The following is a 14,776-nucleotide window of genomic DNA, read 5'->3' as shown; positions in this document are numbered from 1 at the left end:
TCCTTGGGACTTCCTCGTCTAATTCAAGTTCAGTTAGTGATTTCCTATATTTCCCAGAGTGCTTTTCAACAACCCCTGAAGAAAGGCCTGACAACCTCAATAGAGCAAAGTGTTTTAGGTATATATATATAGAGAGAGAGAGAGCAAGCGAGTGAGAGAGTGAGAGATTTAATCAATTGCATTCTGCTCTTTTAAGGCTACTGATAACAGAAATAAAAGCTTGGTAAACAATTGGTTTCTGCTTGTAATTATCGATCACGTTAAGTGTTCAAAAACAATACCTTTTTTTATTTTGATGGGGTAGGTGATGGGACGCTAAAATGTAACAGCTAGGGCGGTTACAAATATACCATCAAGCAATTAAACTGTTCTACAGATGCAAGGTGAAACTGCTAACCATCTTGGAGTTGTTCCTGAAAAAAGACATTTACAAAGCAGCAAGCCATTCATAAACTCCGGTTCAGTCAGTGTGTGTGTGTGTGTGTGTGTGTGTGTGTGTGTGTGTGTGTGTGTGTGTGTGTGTGTGTGAAAACAAAAATGGTTGTACATTTTCAGTGTTGATGCCCTCTGATTGCTACTGTACTGTCTTTTGGAGGCCGGCTAAGGTGACAGGACTCCTGCCACAGAAATCCAATCAGGCCAATCCTCTACGATCCTTTACAATCGCCTCACCTGCCGCCCTACACCGCCAGCCATCAGTAAACTGCACATAACTCACACACACACACACACACACACACACACACACACCCTTGTACTTATATCTTTGTGAGGACTTTTATTGACATAATACATTCCCTTCACCCGAACCCTAACCATCTCAACTGACTGCCTGACCCTAACCTTGACCCTAAACCTAACCACAACCTAAGTCTAACCTCAACCCCAAAACCAAGTCTTGACCTTCAAACTACCCTTTGAAGATGTGAGGACTGGCTAAAATGTCCTCACTTTCCAAAAATGTCCTCACTCTGTTGGTTAAATACGTATTCTAGTCCTCAATAAGTAGCAAGTACAAGAACACACACACACACACACACACACACACACACACTAAAAATGAACTCTTTGGCAGATATGGAGATGGACACGGGCACATTAACCACTTCACCTCGTGTGAACTTGGCAGACATCAGGGGAGCTTGGCTTTAACTGTAACACTGAGGCACCCCCAGCAATGAGGGCGGCTATAAAGCAGAGCTGACCCCAAATCCTGACCTCTCAATAGAGGTCACAAAGATGAATTTTCCCCTTGGGGATCAATAGCACCACAAATACTCTCCCCACTACTATGAACAAACCCCCTAGAAAAGCTGGACAGGCACAAGTGACACAAATAGCCCCCCGCCTTGAAGAAAGATAATGGGCCTTTCATTGTGGTCCAGGTCCCACTTTCCTCTTTCCTGGAGCCTGGAGTTGAACCCTCCCTGGACCTGTGTGGTGGCTGCTGCATGCAGCCCATCAAATACTGGATCAGATATCACTGCTCAATGCAGGCCATTCACCAATACTTTACATTGGTGGAGAGGATTTAGGCTTCCTGTTGAAAACCGTATAATATTCACCCACCCCCCATGCAGAGGCAAGCCTGTCACACAACCTTTCTACCCAAGTGTGTGAAATGAACCCATTCTGTCATGTGAGCTCACACTCTTGTTCTGTTGTTCTGTTTGTGTCTTCATGGCGTTCTGTGCGCCTTCTGTGTTCTGGCCGCAGATTGAATTTGGGCTATTGTCACCGTGATCCTAATGGCCAGCATCTGGGTCTCTGGCTTCATTTTTATTTTTAGGGGGAGGGTGGGGGTTGGAGTGGGGGAGAGTGGGGCCTGGAGTGAGCTGGGTGATCTGACTGCTTGTGCCTCAAGCTGTGCAGCTGTCCCAATTACTACATCTCTCTTCTTTCCTAATTTTCCCTCCATTCCCATCTGCCTCCTCTGCACTCCAAATCTATGTCCCACCCATTCGTGGGTGCCATTAGTGTGGGTTTGTACTTTCAGGAGGCTCCTGTGCTGGAAAGAGGCCACATGAGACTGAAGTAGGTAGATCTGCTTTTAAGTAACACAGTAGTATCCTGTCAGGCAACATTTAGCTGTATGTCTGACTGGGCCTGAGGTGGAGACGGGCTGACCAGGCTGTTTCATGGGCCTTTGGCACTGAGCATCAGGGGATTTCGTGGGTAGGTGGGTGGCAGCGAAGGGGGGGGGGGCTGTTTGTGTCCCACAATGAGTCCCTCGGCAACTTATGATGAGCTAAAAATTCTGAGAGTGTGTCATACCCACGTGAATTTAGTTCCTCATGCAGAGGAGGTGCCACAAACTTCACATTCTAACTGACCTGCTGCTAAATATTCAGAAAAAAAACCCAGATGACCCATGAACCTATTTGTGGCTTTACAAGTAGCTGTGTATATCGTACTTGATGTGAAACAAGACAGTTATTTGCAGCCAACTGAAAAAAGACAAAAAGGGGAAGAAGAGTATTTGCATGTGGATAGTTACAAGCCTATTTCTAGACAGCTGGAGAAGAAATGTTGTAAGATCCACATCCCAGCTGAGGCTGCAGCACAGACTCCTCTAGAAACAAGACTGCAGGTTCACAGAAACACATCCTCTCTGATGACACAGCAGGCTGGGCCCTTGATCCCTGCAGGGTCAAACAGAGCTGGGGCAGCACACTTTTGGAGGTGAAGCCCTTGTACGCACTCTGTTTAAGGAATATTACGCCACGTGCCATCTGGAGGAAAAAAAAAAAAAAAAAGCACAGATATGGAATGGGAGGGGGCAGAACGTTCCGGCGCTGAGCGGACAGCACCGAATCAACATCTGTGTACAAAGGACAGCTGGAATGGTGCAACAGCTCTCTCTAAATGTGGACATTGTGTTGAAATGCCATTGTTTGGTTCCATGTAAACAAGCAAAGTGTCCTGATACTGGGGTCATTTTATGACTTCATTGCAGAATCTGTGCGAAAGTGGTGAAGTTCTCTGACAGGCCAGGGCACAATCAACTCTCCACCCACATTAAAACATTTCCCACATAGCCCACCAAGACTGAGGGAATAACGGACTCTTGGTGTGCCCATTTGACTGCGCTGTTTCCACCCCGCCTTCAGACATTCAGCGGAGTGCGACTGGTAGACAAGCGGCAGAACATTCCGACAGGCAGACAGAAGGGAAGCCCTACCGAGGCCTTTTCTCTATACACAGTACGCTATCAGCCTGGATCAGGCTAGTCTGCTCAAGCGGAGCTTCAGCAGCCTCTCTGACCAGCCCGCTTTTCTCCATGGAAACCTGCCCCACGCTCGCCCTGTGATTGGCTCTCGCAATCACTAGACAGACACTCTGTCTTACAATACAGATAATAATGGACCTCTGGCAGGATGAGAGCAGGAAAAGAGTGATGGCAGATGGCTTTTTTTCTTATAGATTTGGCCCTTTGGAAAGAAGGGTTTCTGCAACCTTACAAGAAACAGAAGCTGCAGGTATGCAGATGGCACAATTTTGGTTCCTTTCACAATCCATACTCTAATGCACGATGCATCACCGATAGTCGCCACTACGTCATTACCATCTTAAGAGGTTTACTTTCTCTTTTCTTTATTGTGCCTTTAAAAGCCCTGGAGGGTAGGCAAGAAAGAAAACGGACACCAAGCACCAGCTTAAAAAAAAAACAAAAAAAAGATGCTTGCTCAAAGAGATTTTTCATTGAACCAAATGTGGTTCTGTTCAGGGATGGATATTTTTTTTTATATTTCTGTCTTGATAAACAAAGTCTTTAATAATAAGAGAGAAATAGCACAGCCAGTGGGCATAAAGGCCAGTAAGTAAGTACATTTGTAAGGCTGTGTCCTTGTATCCAAATATAATTGTTAGTGTTTCCACTCCAAATCAGAAACATCTCCTCAACAGCTTCAGCTCTATTTACAGTCAAGAGTTGGGCAGCAGAAATGCCCTGCACAGAGATTAACAATACCCACAAAACAATGTAGCCGGATGAGCCTCCCTGTTTTGGTAGCATTGTTACAGCAACTTGCTACAAGAATTGCTTGCATCTTGCACAGGCTCTTCTTCTCTTCTTTGTTTTTATAGCACGAGGCCCCCAAACTGGGAACATGTCTTCAAAATGTGTTGTTTGTTTCCTCCATAGCTCTATTCAGCCTTCTCTTCTCATCCGCCTGATGTTTTCAGAAAAAAAAAAAAAAAAAAAGAATATATCTGGGACAACAGGAGTGCAAAAAGGGGATGTACACACAGCACACTGAAGCCAATATCAAGCATTATACACACACTGTACACTGAGCCAAAACACTGTGATGCTTGAAATTAGAATGGCTTTTCATGCAAACAGAGGCGCCTGCTGTGCAGGTGACAGGCTGGTACTGCAGACGCAATTGAAACGAAAAAACAAATCCGACTGCTATTTCAAATAAAAACTCCTCTTGGCAGTGGCGTGTTGTGCAGAGCTGAATGCCATGTGACTAATGTGCAGTGTTAAATACAGACGAAACTATGAAATGAGTCACCGCCCGTTTTTTTTTTTTTTTTTTTTTTTTGCTCATCGCGCCGCATCTAACCTCTTTAGCGGAGCAACACTAATATGTTTAATGAAGTCATTAGTCAAAAATGAAGACAGACAGGGGCGTAAGTCACGGAGGGCGGCGGCACAGAGGGCAGAGGAAGGAGGGGAGGGGAGGAAGAGCACATCTCTAGAAAGCAGCATCATCTGTTACACAACATCAACCCCACAAGCACAAAAACACAATGTTAGAGGTCTACTGAAAAAAAAATAAAAAAAATCCTTTCAAATCTGCAGTACTTTTGGAGGGTTAGCTATATTTAAGCACGTTATCATACTCAACTTGAATGAAGTGCTCTGCTTCCACGTAATTATTTGCTGATATAGATGTACGCCTATTAAATTTAAAAATGGCAAATTCCAGATCAAAGCAAACTCTTGCAGAGCATGAGTCACTTTACTTTATGGGCCCAAAACTTCTTCTCTTTAAGGCGCAAAACTCAAACTAAAAAAGGGTCACACCGACACCAAATTCTGGAAAACAAAAAATGGGAATTATTACGGTTCCTTCAACAGCACTTTTGGAAAAAGAAAAAAAAAAAAAAAAGAGTTAATCCTCAAACTGAAATCAGACACACTTCTCTTAACACAGACTGCTGTCACCGCAATATATACGACTCTTTACTTATTCATGAATGGATTAGGGCTGCTAACTCAATCAATCTACTTCCAGTTACCAGGACCGACTTTATTAGATAACATTAATCATGCATTAGATGTTCCGTGTTGAGGTTCCCCCTTGTCAGCGACCCACAATTCCAACGACAACACAATGGGCATTGGCTGCAGAGGGGGATCGAAACCTTGGGATAATTGTTGCACTCTACAACACACACATCCTAATGATTTGTTGTCAGACGATATGCTGTCAAAGTAAAAAATATCCGTATGTAGTGCAGACTTGAAATGTGTCTTGTAATATTGGCTGCAGAAATGGACAGGGCCTTTGATACATTCCAGCCACACGCGCAACAACAACAAAAAAGCAACACCTCGCTTGTGCCGCCGATCGATTTCATGAGAACGTAATAAGAAACAGCCTGTGTTTTCCCTCGAATCGGTCATGTTAGAAGCAGTCTGTGCACTTAGATTTCATTTGTTGAAATCCTGACAATATTACAGCCCTCCTTTTAAGAGAGAGTCATACGTTCTCACAAGGTGGCACTTTGACACTCGTTCCTACAAGTGTCCCCCTAGGAAGAAAGCTCTGTAACCCAGGATGCCCAAAGTGAGGCATGCTGGCCAAGTTTTGCCCGCCACATGCTTAGATTTGGGAACCAGATAGAATATAATAAAATAACAAAAACATAAAAATCGAATTTATAAAAAATTCAATTTGTTAAATAACTATATAACACTTTACGTAACTGTGTATGTCATTTTTATTGTGAGGTAAAACCACTCTTTAAGACATGTAGCCTTCTTAGTTACTCATTGATATTTTCTTGTTTGATCAGGAGGCAGTTGACCTGGAATGTGATCACTAGTAAAAAAAAAGTAAAATCAAATTTGATATTTGAAGCCCTCAGTCCACCTTCAATGTCTGTTTGGGCCCTCCAAGGGAAAAAGTTTGGGGTCCCATGCTTTAGCCTGACTAGGTCTAAACAGAACTTGTGTGTGTGCGTGTGTATACAGGTGCTTCCATCTGTAACGTCCTGTTTGTGTGAGTGCGTTTGTGTAGAGAGGATGGGGTTCAAGAAGCCACCCAGCAGGCTCCCTCTGACTGCCCCAGTGTGATGACACACAGCGAACCCTTTTCCATCATTCTCCCGTATCAGAGGCTTTATTGCACAACAACCCCCACCTCCCGGTACCGAAAACAAACGCACGCCCGGCTGAGGACGTGGTTATTACAATACCATTCCTTACACCGACGGCGGTGCAGTGAGGCTGAAACACATGCAGCTGCTTTGTCTGCTCGCTGTGTGCGCGTACAGACACTCTCTCTCTCACACACACACACACGCGCGCGCGCGCGCGCACACAACACAATGAAGTCAAGACGCTGAAGGATGTACACACTAGTGAAACACCACCTCAATGTCAAGTCTTTATTTCTGTGCGTGAGGTCAGATGAATTTCCCTCTCATTTCACGGTGAGAACTCCTACATGCCAGCGGCGAACGGAGCAAACAAACACACCGACAGACAGACAGCTAGCTTCTAGCTTCTAGCACGGCTCGCGCCTTATAACAACACTGCCATTCAACACAATGAAAACACTTTTCCGTCCAGGTAATGCCGCGGGTTTTCAGGCTAACTACCCCGGCTGTGAATACAACACACACATTTGGTGTTCCTGACCGGAATATGCAACAAAGGGATTGGTGTTAATGTGCCGTAAGTATCACCGAAACACCCCTTTAAAGCAGCGCGTATACACGCGGGTAAAGACGTTCATATAACGGTCAAAAGAATCCTGCCCTGCCGCTGTATGGTCACCGTGATCTCAGCAGTAACGCAGTCAACAGGCCGGGATGTAGCGTGGATGTCTCGGGGCTGAGCGTTGCCTCCGTATCTGCTACATTTCCGCCATGTAGTCAGGTTATTGTCGCCTACCTTGAAGGGGTACACCGGCTTCCAGCGGCATCCGACCGGGGCTGTGGAGGTTGGGTCTGACGTGGTAGCAGCCGATAGTTGTTGCTCCAAAATATTGAGTGGAAGGCTGCGGCGGAAACAGGAACTGGGGAAGCTGGGGTCTGGAGTACGACAAGCAAGGCTGTGCTGTGCTGTGGAGATGTGCTGGACGGCCGGTGTCAAACACACGAAGGGAGAAGGAAACTGTCCATCCACTTTTAGACTTTCAAAATAAAAGTTTTCGCCGCTGTTATTGTTACAAATGTTTCATATAAAACGTTGCATTCATTATGTACAGCAATCTCAATAGGCTTAATACGTTATTTTAGACTTGTGTAAATATCATTTCGTAAAATTGACAACAGAAAAAAAACTAATGATAAATGCTATCTATAATCTTACATTTAGGCTACCAAGAAATGTCCTCTTAGCCCCACAAGATTTTTTGATATATTATCATCAGTATCAGTAGTAGTTACTGAAACTTGAAAAAAAAATTGGTCTTCGTTTATTGTTATTTGTAGTTGACTTTTTCTATTTTGATTGTATGTTTTTCTGCAAAAATCGGATCTTTATCTCCATTTATTGTACTTTTAGATGTACTGACTACTCCGCGTGCTCTTTGCTTGGTGTTTAATTCTTGATTCCTTTGTTTTGAAGGCACAAACGTTCCACTTCCTGTTTTTGTCTCGCTCTCGCTGGCTACCTTGACTATTTGGTGATGCCGACCCCTGACGCGGGAGTCGAGAGGAGTAGAAGCTGCAGTGCGCACACAAGTGTCAGGTTGTTGTAGTGCAGTCTGGCTGATACACTAGAGGCTGACCGCGCGGACCAACACACACACACACACACACACACACACACACACACACACACACACACACACACACACACACCCTCCAAGGTGGCATAGCATCGGTGCAGAGTAAAACCTCCCGGACACACCCTGAGCAGTGTAATCCAATATCTCCCAGCCTCTTTCTTAGGAGGTAGTCATGTTACTCAGGTTTATCCCTCGACTGTGCTCCACTACTCACCTGTAACATCCTCTTCTCTTTCTCCAACACAACCAGCTCGGCTTGAGACCTTTCCATTTAAGTGATAAGAAAAATAAAATGGCTTTGATACCCGATGATTTTATCACAACTGATGAATTCTGTGCAGTGGGAATATGTCTTGACAGATGAGGAAAACCTTTCTCCAGTTTATCCAGCAGGTGGAGATTCACTCTAGATTGTGTGATTCATCGCTGGCTTCAAATAGATTTCCCAAATTTAACATCCTACATTGTCAGCTAGACTGGGATTCTTATTTTCTTCTATATAAACCCGAATTAGCTGGAAACTGACATGTTCATTTATTGGTGGTGTTTATGCAGTGGAAGTAATCACACTGCCCACACAGTCATAATACGGGGATTTGCCTGCCATTTAGGGGCAGAAAGCCTGTGCCCACAAACCAGAGAGTTAAGTATTGTTTTCGGTTACGTGTTAAGCCCGGGTAAGGGCTGTGGTTTACAATGTAGTGTTAAATTCCCAGAGAAAGAGCACTGAGTTATTGTAATGCTCACCTCAGTGACCAAAAGTAGTGCGAGAGCCAGACAAAGAGACTCAGAAGTGTTTCTTAATGACTATTTCTTTGCTATATAAAAAAAGAAGAAGAAGAAAGGATTATCATGGATGTCAGGAAACACAATACTTGAATGTTGTGAGCTCAACAAATACAATTCAATCCACCCCAGTTGTATTGGGAGGCTGAGAATCTCAGAAACAAACATCTTAATACCGGAACAAGTGAAACATCTCTGCAAGACAAGAAAAAAAGCAATACACGTAGGAATTGTGTTGTATTGTGTACACATAACAACGCAATTCTATTACAACTTGATAGCAAACAATGACTGAAGATAAAGTGATACTTTGGTACTGAGTCCCAGAGTCACAAAGAATCAGAAATACTTTATTGATTACCAGGAGGAAATGTTTGTGTTCCAAGTGTTCCCATGCAAGTACATGATAACAAAGAAGGAAGAAAAGATATATATAAAATAAACATGTTACAATGGAAATATATATTGATATACACTCAACAAAAATATTACTAAAGGTATGTACATAAATAGGAGTATAAAAGTGAGCATATTAAAATTTTGTGGCCATCAGATATGATTTATTCCTACAAATCTGATTCGTTTCTGGGAAGACGTTACATCTCATTGCCACAAATTAATCAAAATATGGGAGCAAGTTATTATACATTACCATAATTTAAGTGTGTGGCGTCTGCATGTTCTCCCTGTTCCTGCGTGGGTTCTCTCTGGTACTCCAGCTTCCTCCCACAGTCCAAAGACATCAAGAGGGGACGAGGCTGATTGATACTCTAAATTGACCATGAATTAATCAAATTCTGGGTATAAATAATATCTTCTGGCTGCAAGCATTTTTTTTTCTTCTCTCACCCCTGTGGCCTTTCTGGGGCTCTGTAACTTTGTGAGAAAGAATACACAGGTAATGAATTGAAACCATCAGTGGTTAAAATCATCATATTTAAATCAGTAGCCTGAGTAAATTGACATCTCCTCAGGTTTTGCGTAACGCAGGTGCAAAGTCCATCCGTTTACGCTTCAATACAAGGTTTCCTGATTGGAGAGCACTGGTGGACAAGTCATCAGTCACACGGCTATAAAGCGCTGGGTGTAAAGGCTGCACATGATCAGACTCAGCAGTCCTCCTCCGGAGACCTGCTTATTCAGTCATTCACACTGGTGCTTCAGATCACACGTCAATCATTTTAATTTGGCTGAGTAAACGTTGCAGCAGAAAAGGTCATTGATTTGAAACCGACTCAGCAAAGACTTGTCTTTTTTCATTGTATTGTATTTCTTGTATTTACTACATGTTGGTGTTTTTTTTTCCCACAACGAGGTGTGTATCAGCAGTAACCGCAATTTAGTTTAGATAGAGATCCGTTATATGTCTCTCAACCAGGGTTAGGTGTTTTTGCAAGAAAAAGGAAAGGAAAGAGATTGTGTATGTAAAAGGACTTGATTGAATTTAAAGACCGCCTGCTGTCAAAGTGCAGTTTGAGGATTCAGGCTTGGATTTAAAGTTAGTCTGAGAGATCAAGGACGATATGGAAAAGCACAAAGCTATATGTTTAAAAAGAAACGTCTGTGCATGTGTGTATGGATACCTCAGAGGTGTCGTTTAGCATCCAGCTAAAGCTAATGCTACAGCACCATCATGTGGAGGAATGGCTACAGTACATACATGCACACACGCTCGCGTGGAAGCACACACACGTGCGCACACACAAAATTAATGCATGATTACGGAGAAAAAAATGAGTCACAAGACCTTTTCGGCTTTACTTAATTGCACAGCTTCATCTCATAGGCTGGAAGTCAGGAAATGACTCATGTTTACAGATTGAAAAGTCACCTGTAATCAATGCTGTCACACATGCTTGAAGAGAAGCACCTGCCTCCACACACACACACACACACACACACACACACACACACACACACACACACACACACACACACACAAAGAGGAGAACTTTTATCAGTCAGCTGTGACATTATCATCATTGTTGTTTTCAACACTGTCTGTGCTGTTTTCAGACGTACGGAGGCAGGTCGATGACTCATGACCTTTTTGTCTTCTCTGACCTTTTTAGATTGAGACACTGAGTGAGTGTTTCTAAAGGAAAGCTTATGAGCTCTATTTGTCAGGAAGAAAAGCTGAAGCACCAAATGAGTGAAACTTAACAATCATCCTGGATCAGATTTTAGATTCATAACACGTTAAACTGCAAGTGTTGGGTTTTCACTCAGGCTGAATAAAGAAGTGGTGCAGACCATCTGCTGTATTGTAAGGTTGCAAGGTGGGTATTGGAATTGAGATTAACTTGATTTATTACAATCTGCATAGTCGCTGATTCTCAAAATGATTAAAATCTTCACAACCTTTTAGGGAATCAATTAATCAAAGATATGGAACTACTTGTATCAACGTCACAGGGGAAATCAGAGCCACGCCTGGTTTGCAAAACATGATCTCAACTCTTTATTAGCTATATTGGTGATGGGAGACATCCATCCATCCATCCATTTTCTACACCGCTTATCCATTGAGGGTCACGAGGGGGGGGGGGGGGGGGGGCTGCAGCCTATCCCAGCTGACATTGTGTGAGAGGCAGGTTTCACCCTGGATGAGTCACCAGTTCATCGCAGGGCCACCAGGAGTAAGTTAGGGCTCAGTATCTTCCTCAAGGATACTTCAACCTAGTCATGGGGAAGTGAGGCTCGAACCAGCAACCCTTCGGTTGCTAGACGGTCACTCTACCTCTGAACCATGCCGGCCCAAGCTGCCTGGAAACAATTTGACATTTCTTAGAAAAGCACATGACATAATGGATCATGAACCTTTGTTGAATAAGGTTGAGCACTGAACTCCAGAATTTTCTCTCTGAAGTTTTCGTACCTGAGGCCCCACCTGTGTCAGAGAGTAAAGTTCAAACAGTGGTTCCCAAAATGTTTAAAGTCCTGTATGTGTCTCTGAAACATTCAACTTCCTGTCGTGTTCCCCCTCTACCTCCACAGATGGCGCTAACATCAACCCAAAGCAGGCAGATTCCACAGGGCACATTTGTTTCAACCATCCACACTTGAGCAATTAGGACACCAAAGGGCCAGATTTGTTACAACCCTGGAGTGAATGGATACAGGCTGATTGTACGTCAGTAACATGATAATTTAAGTAGTGTAAGGTTTCACTTTTTGTTATTACAAGGAGAGTGAAGTTCCAAAAACTCAAATTCCAGATACCAACACCAATATTGGTTCAGTTATGAAGGTACCCCACCTTGTTCATGCGCAATACATCGAATGCCTGATCTTAAATGTTGAAATCTTGAAACAAAACGGGAATCAAACTACTCACCAGCTGCCGCACTCCAGTGTTCAGATTATTTCTTGCGCCACCCAAAGGAACTTCTTCCCATTCTTATTAACACATGTATATATCTTAATGGAATTTCTTTAAATTTGGCATGAACATCCACTTTGATTTGAGGATATACAGAAACAAGTGAGGCGATCAAAAGTCAGAGGTTAAGGTCCTTGTTAAATGGAAATGGTAAATGGACTCAATTCTCAAGCCCCAACCGCCGCCTACATCGCCCCCCCCCCCCTCTTATTCCCTACTGTTACACCGGCCTGCGCTCCCCTTCCATGAACCAGTCTGCCATCCAGTCCCCCATCAAGCTGGCTTGCTCTCCCTGCCTCCCCTTCCAGAAGCTTCCTACTTCAACTGTTATTAACATTTCCATGTTTCCCACATTTTGTATTGTAAACTGTTTTCTTGTCTGTAACAACATCTACTGCACGTCTGTCCGTCCTGGGTGAGGGATCCCTCCTCTGTTGCTCACCCTGAGGTTTCTCAGATTTTTCCCTGTTAAAAGGGTTTTCTATGGAGTTTTTCCTCAGTCGATGTGAGGGTCTAAGGACAGAGGATGTTGTTATGATGCCATGTGAAGCCCTTTGAGACAAAGTCTTTGTGAAAACGGGCTATACAAATAAAATTGCCTTGCCTTGCCTTGCCTTCTTCGCTAAAAGTTCAAGTCTTACCAAATTAGCAGCTGAAGGTAAGAAAAGCAGAAACGGATGACCGAACTGGTCAGCCGATTAAGTCGAGGAGATAAATGGACGTACTCTTGCGATGCGTACGATGCCTGGAATTTAGAACTTTCTTGAAAACTGATATTGACATGTTAAATTACAGAGGGTAGAAACTGAAAGGAGAAAATGAAAAAAAAAAAAAAAAAGGTACACTAGAGGACTGATATGCTTGCAGGGAATTTGCATAATGGATTTTGGAATGAGGGCAGCAGCCTTTAACCTCTCATACTGATAGTGTGAGTGTTGCAGATGAAATTGTTAATTCACAAGAGGAAAAATGGTTCTAATAGGGAGTTTAATTGTTGCACGTCCACCCGGCCTGCTGTGAATGGTGTTGCTCTCACTCTGGGCATTGAAGAGGACCTCATTAGAAGCTTTTGACAGTGGATCTCTTCTCAGCGGCCACTGATCAAAAACTAAAAGAGAAAGCAAAAGTTACAGGTTGCTACCCAAACACCATCCATTTTCTACCGCTTATCCTGTTAAGGGTGATGGGCGGGGGGGTTGGAGTCTATCACAGCAGCCTTCGGGCGAGAGGTTCACCCAACATGCAGACTCCACACAGAAAGATCCCGTGCTGGAGCCCGGACTCGAACCAGGAACCTTCTTGCTGTGAGGGGACAGTGCTGACCACTGCACCACCGTGCCGCCTCCCACATTGATTTCTTTTATTGGTGGGTATAGTTATCCCAGTTGTCATAGTGATGGATTGGTTCATATGTAGTCGCATTTTTCAGACATGACGTGCTTTTATAAGTTTAATTTTCAAAGGAACAGAACTAAATGACGCAAAATGATTCTTATTTTTCATTTCCCAGGAATCATCATCCCGCCACTTTAATTAAAGTAAATCTCAGTGAATACAAATGGATGAACGTAATTTGGATGGCAATGTCTTAGTTTCCATGGTTAAAATAAAAATGTAATGAATTCATCAAGTGAGGTTTTTTTCATTAGCTGTGATTTTTTTTTTTTTACCAGACTTTTTGGACTTTTTCTGTTGCCACAACAGGGGAAGCTTCAAACACAGGGAGAAGATTCCGGTTAGACAGATGACACCCCCACAACCCTTAACAGGATAGGTGGTAGAAATTGGATGGATGGATGGATGGATGGATGTAAACCTGCTCCCCTGTAATTATTAACAAAAAAAATTGATAATATTTCCTACATTTATAGAGCTTTCAAGACACTTAAAGATGCTTTACAGGGTGGTAGTTAGTAATAGAAATGCTAACAACAGTGGGTTGCAGTGACAAAGAACCTTTGATTATTTAATCCACTCATGCGGTTGATGTAAAGGCCAATTTATTTTATGATTCTTCTCAAGTTATTATCTCAAATAACCATCCTTACTGGTTTGGTGGCAACGAGAAAGTTATTCTGAATTTTGTTACATTTTTTTAATCCATCCATCCATTTTCTACTGTTTATCCCGTTAAGGGTCACGGGGGCTCTCTCTATCCCAGCAGCCTTCAGGCGAGAGGCAGGGTTCACCCTGGACAGGTCACCAGTCCATCACAGGACCAACACATAGAGACAGACAACCATTCACACTCACAGTCACACCTACGGTCAATTTAGAGTATCAATCAGCCTCGTCCTCTCTTGATGTCTTTGGACTGTGGGAGGAAGCTGGAGTACCAGAGAGAACCCTCACAGGAACAGGGAGAACATGGAGACTCAACACAGAAAGATCCCGTGCTGGAGCCGGGACTGGAACCCGAAATCGTCTTGCTGTCCGGCGACAGTGCTGACCACTGCACCACGTGCTGCCCCATCTCAATTTCAGTTATAACAATGTTTGGGAATGAAAAACGTCATGTTAGCAGTGAAAGGAGTTCAAAGTGCTTCTGCACATTTGGAAAACGGCAGTAAAAATGGAGTTAGATCCAAAACAGAACAAAAATGGAGGGAGACAGCAGGACATTTGGAAGCATGGC

At 43.4% G+C, this 14,776-nt stretch overlaps 1 protein-coding gene across 1 annotated transcript in view; it reads right to left on the bottom strand.

Moving 5' to 3' along the window:
• Window positions 1-7,343, bottom strand: part of fut8b (fucosyltransferase 8b (alpha (1,6) fucosyltransferase)) — a 99,983-nt gene extending 92,640 nt beyond the window's left edge. Inside the window, exon 1 of the mRNA XM_086190054.1 lies at window positions 7,133-7,343. The gene's annotated coding sequence lies outside the window, so the exon portion shown is untranslated. The remainder of the gene's footprint in view (window positions 1-7,132) is intronic.
• Window positions 7,344-14,776: the final 7,433 nt, after the last annotated feature.

This window comes from Aulostomus chinensis, chromosome 20, assembly GCF_037954235.1.
Source record: "Aulostomus chinensis isolate RoL2024-O1b breed Wild chromosome 20, RoL_Achi_v1.0, whole genome shotgun sequence".
NCBI classification, from domain to species: domain Eukaryota; kingdom Metazoa; phylum Chordata; class Actinopteri; order Syngnathiformes; family Aulostomidae; genus Aulostomus; species Aulostomus chinensis.
Note: the sequence above shows the minus strand (reverse complement) of the source record. Positions and strands in the feature narration are given on the sequence as shown.